Below are 7,687 nucleotides of genomic sequence, written 5' to 3'. Positions count from 1 at the left end.
GGGGGGGGGGGGGGGGGGGGGGGGGGGGGGGGGGGAAGGCCAGCTGCCTGCGACACACAGGGTGGGCAGTGTTGTCACCCCAGACTGCATTTTTGGTGCAAGCCCCATTGTGCCAAGCCTAAGGGGTAAGTAATCTGTTTAGCTGTATGGCGGCCTGGCAAGATGTCTTGGTACAACTTTGTAAACGAAGAGTTGCTCTATGGGAAAGTTTTAACTTGCCAGCCATGTTAAAAAAAAAAAAAAAAAAGGGAAAAAGCAGATGGAGAGTGATAAGGCTACGATGCTCTCTTCTGAGGTCACTCATCTGGAGCAAAACCATTACGGCAATCTGTGGCTTTACAGTTGCACTTCCTGCAAATGCCCCTAAATTATTACCCCAAACTTCCTGGGGTTCAGGAAACAGTGGAGCAGCTCTGTGGCCCAGCAGTATGGGTGGACTGAACCAGTGTGTGCTCTGAGGGAAGGGCTGTGCCCAGAACTCTGCAGGGATGGAAATGTGACCCTTGGTTTATACCCACCTCAGTCTGTGTTTGAGTCCTGGGGGTGGGAAGTTTGAAACCAAACCCACTGGTTTTTCCTTTGCTCATTGCTTTAAATGATGACAAATAACATCCTGCTTTCCTCTATGCTCCAGGAATTCACAGAATCATCTGGGTTGGAAAAGAATCTCCTCCAGCCCAACCATGACCCTCCCCCTGACGGTTCCCAACTCCACCAGATCCCTCAGCACTGGGTCAGCCCGACTCTTCAACCCCTCCAGGGATGGGGACTCCCCCCCTGCCCTGGGCAGCCCATTCCAACGCCCAACAGCCCCTTCTGCAAAGAAATCCTTCCTCAGAGCCAGTCTCTCTCTGACCAGGCAGGGGCAGGCTGTTTTTTCTGGCTGGGCTGACAGAGCTGTGTGATGTTTGTGTACCCGGAGCTGGCAAACGTGTTTGGGTGAGAACCACTCACAGCCTCGGGCAGAGCCCAGGATGCTGGCAGGGGTGGACAGGGCTGGGAAAGCCCAATTCAGCCCTAGTCTGGGCTGATTCCAGGCTGATGGGGACTTGGGTCTTTAATCATCACTCCAGTGACTTGGGAGCAGCAGGGCTACAGGCACCTGAGTTCCCAGGCAGTGTATTTCCATTGTGCCATTTACGCTGCAGAGTCACAGCTTGCTTTTGGATGAAGATCTTGGTGCTGGATCCTTTCCCAGTTCAGCACCTGAGAGGCTGCTTCTGTGAGGGATGTGAATACCTTCAGCAGAAAGCGTGGGGATGTTGGTGGCCAACAATGGGGTCAGCATTAAAAGCTTCACTTAAAACATAGCCATGTGACTTCAAGTCCACTGGCGGCTAAAGCAGAGAACTGGGTGGGTCTTTTTCTTTTTTTTTTTCTTTCCTTCTTGCTTCCATCTGTCATCCTTAAAACTGATGTTGAAAGCAGCTTACAGCTTCATCAGCTTCTACCATGAGCTCCCGAATACCCCAAAGCTTAGCCTTCTCTTTCATATTACTTTACCTAAAAGGACACTTGTGCTGTCTTTTGATCTTGCAACCTTTGTGGCTACCAGGAAAGCTGAAAGGGCCAGCTGCCCTTGATGGGCCAGCAGGAGTAGGTGTTGGACACCCTTCCCACACTGCCTCACTGCGGCTTTTCAGGTGCTGCCTTATGAAGAGGGAAAAGGTGTTTTTAGCTACAACTGTGATATTGGGCCATTCTCCGGTTTGAAATCTTTTTACAACTTCTCAGACAAGCTTTCTGTCTTTGCCTTTCCTCTTCTGCTATTTTCTTTGCCCAGGAGGGCTGTGCAAGGGCTCTTCCCCGTTCCTGCATCTGCTCCTGTTTTCCTGGCTGCTGTGAAACCCAACCTTGCAATTTTCTGTAGTAGTTTGTCAGATGAAACTGCCCCCACCTGAGGCTCTGCCAGGCCGGGAGGAATTATCTCAGCTTGTGGCAGGAGTGCGGAGTGGTTGATAAGTCTGCCTGAGCGTGGCTGGCTTGGATCGAGGCAGAGGGGCTCAAATGATCAGCTAAAATGAATACACCAAGCCAGGTCCTGCTGGTTTGCACGTGGCAGAGCTGGATGTGTTTCAGGGCAGTGGTTGGGAGAGCGCTGTTGCTGCAGAGCCGAGGGGTTGGTGGGGAGAAGCAATAGGAGGAGAGGTCTCTGGTGAAAATCTTGGCTGTACTCCGATATGGCAATGCCTTCTGAGGGAGATTTGTGCAGCTTTGCTGGGCAGAAGCTGCTCTGTTAAGAAAACCATTGGCTTCTCCTCTTGGCAAGGGCTTGACTGAAGCCCCCTGGAGAGCTGATGGATGAGCAGTAGTGCCGCCTAATTCCCGGAAAGGTTGGTACCAGGATTTGGCTATGCTGCCCTGTGGGTTTTCTTTGAGCTGGAGCCGTTCCCAGGGCTGGGGCACAACCTCGTGACCCATCAGCCTTCTGCTGTGTCACATCCCTCCTGCCTTCCCTTCGGACCGTTGTGGCTCCATGGTGACATTTGGCCATTTCCTTTATCAAAAGCTCTGTGGTTTCTGCTCTGCTTTGGGCAGTTACACCCCATTGCCAGGGCAGGAGCCAGGGACAGTCGCAGCTCCCAGCTCTGCACAAATGCCTCCATTTCCCCAGTAATGGTGATAAACGGGATGGTTGTACCCCAGCAGTGGGACCCGTCCCCTTCCCTTTCCCAGGACCAAGGAGTGGAGGCTGCCAGCTAGGGCAGAGGGTGGAAGGTCCTTGTTAGAGGTCACTAAATCCAGGCAGAGCTGGAAACAAAGCTAATCTGCTGCTGAGCCAAGCTTTGGGCATGCTGGAGAAAACTCCCCCAGCGAGTGCCAGCCCTTGGCCTGGCAGCGGCTGCAGCCTGGCTCCATCTCCATGCTGAGGGGGAAGGCACATGGGAGGCCAGGCTGGCACAGCACCCGGGCACTGGCCACAGCCACCGTGATGCCTGCCGGGACTGGCCACATGCACAGCTCTGCCATTGGGGCTGGGAGCCACCGGGGCCCTCTGTGACCCATGTCGGAGCCTTTTAAGGCTGCTCTGGGCACTCTGCAGGCAGCGGCAAGCCAGGGGTCCCGGCTGGGTGGCACAGACTGTTACAGAGTGACAGGTTTTTCCTGGTGCTGCCCTGTTCTCTGTCCCCACCAGGGCTGCACTGGCCAAGCAGCTCCCGTCTCCACTCACTCAACGTGGGTCTCTGTCGGCAGCCCCAGCTCTGCTCTCTGTCTGAGGCACAGAGGTGATGCTGTGTTATCCTGCTGCTGCCAGCTCTTGGTCGATGCCACGCACGTCCTGCTGTGCCCGCAGGCTGCAGAACCCTGGGTTAGGGACCAGCTGAGTGCTGGGCTCGACCTTGTACTGCTCACCCTGTGCTGTGCTTTGTTCCCAGCAATTTGATCTCTTTTAGCATGTGGAGGTGAGACACTGGCAGTGTCACCCAGGCCCTGGGGACAGGGGGACACCCTCTGCTGTCACACATGCAGGTGCAGGAGGACCCAGCAGCTGGGTGGGTGCCATGTTCTGACTCTGGTTCCTGCCTGTGCTGGACCGCGGTGCCCCCGTCCTTCCTCCTGCCATGGGAACAGGCCCTGCAAATCATGCAGAAACAGATTAAACCGGCTAAAAATGGAGGCTGCGTGTCAGGGCTGGATGAGGAATGTGCATTTAGATTAAATCCGGTGCCTTCGTTTGCTGGGGAGCTCTACTGAGAGGGCAGGTTTAGGCACCGGCTGGGGCCATCTGGCTCAGCCCTGGGGGTGAGCAGCAGCCCTGCACCGTGTGCCCCTTGCGCAGGGACACGGCCCAGCACACACAGGGCATGGCTGCCTGTCGCCAGCAGCACAAGGGGAGCCCCCAACCCAAAAGGGTCCGTCCCATCCACCCTCCCCACACACAGGAACATCTCTGTCCCCCTCCCACACTGCCCCGGTGGGACCGTTCCCCCTGGCAGGGCATCGCTGAGCCAAGACACCCACCGGTGGGCGGCTTTGCCAAAATTTTTGTGCTCCCATTGAGTCAGGAGTGACAAACCCTCTTCCTCCTGCTGCTGAGGCAGCAGTGACAGTTGCGGTGTAATTGCCCCCTAGAAGCAGTGGAGCTGCCAGCGTGGGCTGCAGATGACACTGCTGTCACCCGCAGAGGGCCCTGAGGCAGTGTGGGGGGACAGTGGCTGCTCCCCAGGTGCTGCTGGCCACCTCCTCCCCCCTCCCTTGCAGCAGCACTTGGGAAATTTATTTTTGCTGCCTCACAGGCAATGCCCAGACTATTCCTGGAAACCACTGGTGCCATCAGACCTGTCACTCGCATCAACCCTGTGCTGCCAGCACCGGTCCCTGGGCATGGGCTGCCCTCAGCAGCTGGCTGCGAGGCAGCAGAAGGGAGCGGGCAGGGGTCTGCACCATCGGGGTCTTCCTCGACCAAAATGCTCCCCCCACAGCAGGCAGGCAAGAGAGGACTTAGAGTGGGTGTGCACAGGGGGAGGTAGCCCCAGAGGCACCTCTTTGTCCTGTCCAGGCCTTGCCCCTCAGCTTTGCCTCCTGCAATGCAGCCACACTCAAAAGCATTTCAAGATCCCACAGAGCTTTGGGGGCTTTTGAAGAAGGGATGTCACTGAGATGCCCACAGCTTGGCTACTTGGGCTGTCATGACTCTGCCTTTGGGGGTTTGATCTGCTTTTGGGGGGGCACAGACACAGCAGGCGCAGACAGGTCATGCTGGAGCGTAGTTTGCTGCTTTCCACCCGCAGAAGACACGTCCCTGGTTGTTTCTGTTGGATGAACTCTCCAGCGATGTTTGCTGGGGCTTAAGGCTCAAGTGAGGAGCCATAAAAAGGGAGAATAACATCAAAGGAGGAAAGTGGAAGGAGGCCAAGAGGAACATGGCCAAGTGCCTTTTCCTTCTTTCTCTTTCACTCTATGCGGGAAATCCCTGAGACTGTGGGCTGTGTCACATCCCCGAGCCAGGCGAGACATGGCCCTGACCCTGCAGGGCTCTGTCACCACGGGGCCACATGGCAGGAGGGTCCCTGATGGTGCCTCGGGGGTCCTGGGGAGGGCAGGGACCCTGGGGGAGGCTCAGCTGGAGGAGAGGGGCCCAGGGAAGGAGCTCCTGCCTAGAGCCGAGGTGAAACTGGGCTGCAGGTTTCACTCCCCTTCCCAAGGCGTGACTTCTGCCACCACGCTTGGTGGGACAGGAAGGCCGGTGCCCACTGGGATGTGGTGGGAGAGGAGCCCTGTGGCAGGATGCTGGGTGTCTCCACCAAAGGAATTAAGTAGGGTGGGGAAAGAGACAGCGGCTACTCTGCCATGACCAGATTAGCTCCTGAAAACAACTCTGTGGTGGTTGCACAAGCCCCTGCAAACAACTGCCAGGTGCCACGTGAAGCTGCGACCCCAGCTCATCCCCGCTACCCCCTAACTGGAAAACCACCTTGGGCAGTGGCCTCCCCATGTGCCGTGGCTCAGCGAGCCCCCCACAAGCAAAGCCCGGTGCTGGCGGTGGGTCAGGAAGCACAGCTGGTACCTGGGGGGATGCTGGCAGCTCCCTCTCAGGGCAGCCTCTGTGGCATCAGGCCTCTGTGCCACCCAGCACGGATTAGCTTAACACTGCATGGAGGCTCTCCAAGGAGCTGCAGCCCCTTTTTGGGGGTCAAATGGCCGTGCCGTGGCCCATGTCGAGGGTCTCATGCCCTGGGAGGGGGCAGTGGTGCAGTGGGAGCAGAGGGTTGGTGGGTGTGCCCTGGGAATGGCCCCGGGACTGTGTGCTAACAAGGGATGATACAGCAGCACCGCTGCAATCCTGGCCCTGTGTGACACTGAGCAACTCCATAATTAGAAGGTGCCAGTGCTGCTGTGGTTCGTCCCTGGTTCAGCCCTGCTTTGCCTCTGCTTCCTCCTGCTGCCATCTTGCTCCCTGGGGCAGGGGCAATCCCATTGGCACGGCGCAGTGGCAGGAGCTGGGACCATGCAGGTCTGGCTCCAACCGCCCTTCTCCCACAGGTTAAAGAGCAGAGCCTTGCTTTGGGAGGCAGCAGTATGATGAAGGATTCAAACCTATCTCTCACCACCAAGTTCCAGAATTACCAAATCACCTGGGTTGGAAAAGATCTTGAAGCTCCCCCAGCCCAACCATGACCCTCCCCCTGACCGTTCCCAACTCCACCAGATCCCTCAGCGCTGGGTCAGCCCGACTCTTCAACCCCTCCAGGGATGGGGACTCCCCCCCTGCCCTGGGCAGCCCATTCCAACGCCCAACAGCCCCTTCTGCACAGAAATCCTTCCTCAGAGCCAGCCTGACCCTGCCCTGGGCAGCTTGAGGCCATTCCCTCTGGGCCTGGCGCTGGGTCCTTGGCTCAAGAGACTCATCCCCCCTCTCTGCACCCTCCTGTCAGGGAGTTGCAGAGGGCCAGGAGGTCTCCCCTCAGCCTCCTCTTCTCCAGACTGATCCCCCCCAGTTCCCTCAGCTGCTCCTCACAAGACATGTGCTCCAGTTAACCAGTTTGGGGTGTGGTGAGGTCTGTGGGGGGACTCCTGTGCTGATGGGAACTCTCCAGGCATCATTGTGGTCCCAGGAGATGTGAGGTCTGCCCCTGCAGTACAATCACAGATACATCTGGGGCTACATTTGGGACTTTTCTGGGTACAGAGTTGGTGCTTTGCGTGTGGAGGGACCGAGTTTGGTCCTGGCTGTTACCCTGTTGCTGCATGAGGAGGAGCGGACCCCCAGGCTCCACACTGGGAACAACCAGTCACATCCCCACTGGTCCCACAGACCTGTGTCCCCTTTGGCTGCTCCCTCTCCCCACCATCAAATGTGGCTGGAATTGGGTAAGAAGTTTGAACATTGTTGAGCAAGGTGGATCCACACACACGGCGCTGCTCAGCCTTGTTTCCCTGGGCCAAAAATCAAGGCAGGACTCATAAAGAAGCACCACACACCACTTCAGTTTGAAGTATGTGCTGCTGCAGGACTCCCTGTGTCGCAGCTCCCCTCAGCTTTCTGGTCAGCTTTCAGACCGTCTGTGAAGGCTGCTGTGGGCAGTGGTCAGACCAAGATATTCCCAAGGAAAAGCTGCCCATCCTTTCTGAAGGAGGACTCTCTCCACACAGTCCCTGTGTCTCCAGTTACACAAACATCCACAGCCAGTGGAGGGGCAGAGTGGCCCACAGTGATTTACCCTCTGCTGCAGGATTATTTTAGGAAACCTGGCAGGGAGCTCACATCTAGCTGGCATCTCCCATCGCTCTCTGGCTGCACTGCTCCAGAGGTAAGCGTAAGACCATGCCACGGCCTTGTGCAGGGGCTGGGGAGGCATTTGGTGAAATGCCAAGGGCACAGCCAGTGTCCCCTTTCTTGGGTCTCACCAGGCTCAGCCCGAAGTGACTGGGTGGTGGCTGCAGGGAGCCTGGCTTTCTCCTCACCTCCAGCTTCTCCCATCAGAAGCCAGGGGGACCTGCTCCTCCCTCAGTTCGGGAAGGAGAGATTGGGGCAGAACCAACATTTCCAGCACCACCTGCTTAAATGACTGCCCGCAGTCACTCTCTGATTAGTAGCAGAGGCACTGCTTGAGCTCACGGCTCTGTTGCGCTACGGGCTCTATGTGCACACGCACATGTATACGCACTATGCTGTGCACAGTTGTCTTTTGGGTCCTGCTGAGGCTGTTTAATGTAGTATTGTTCCCAGCTGCTCACAGCTGAC

This window comes from Athene cunicularia (genome assembly GCF_003259725.1).
Source record: "Athene cunicularia isolate RWA chromosome 2 unlocalized genomic scaffold, athCun1 chr2_part1, whole genome shotgun sequence".
Taxonomy (NCBI): domain Eukaryota; kingdom Metazoa; phylum Chordata; class Aves; order Strigiformes; family Strigidae; genus Athene; species Athene cunicularia.
Note: the sequence above shows the minus strand (reverse complement) of the source record.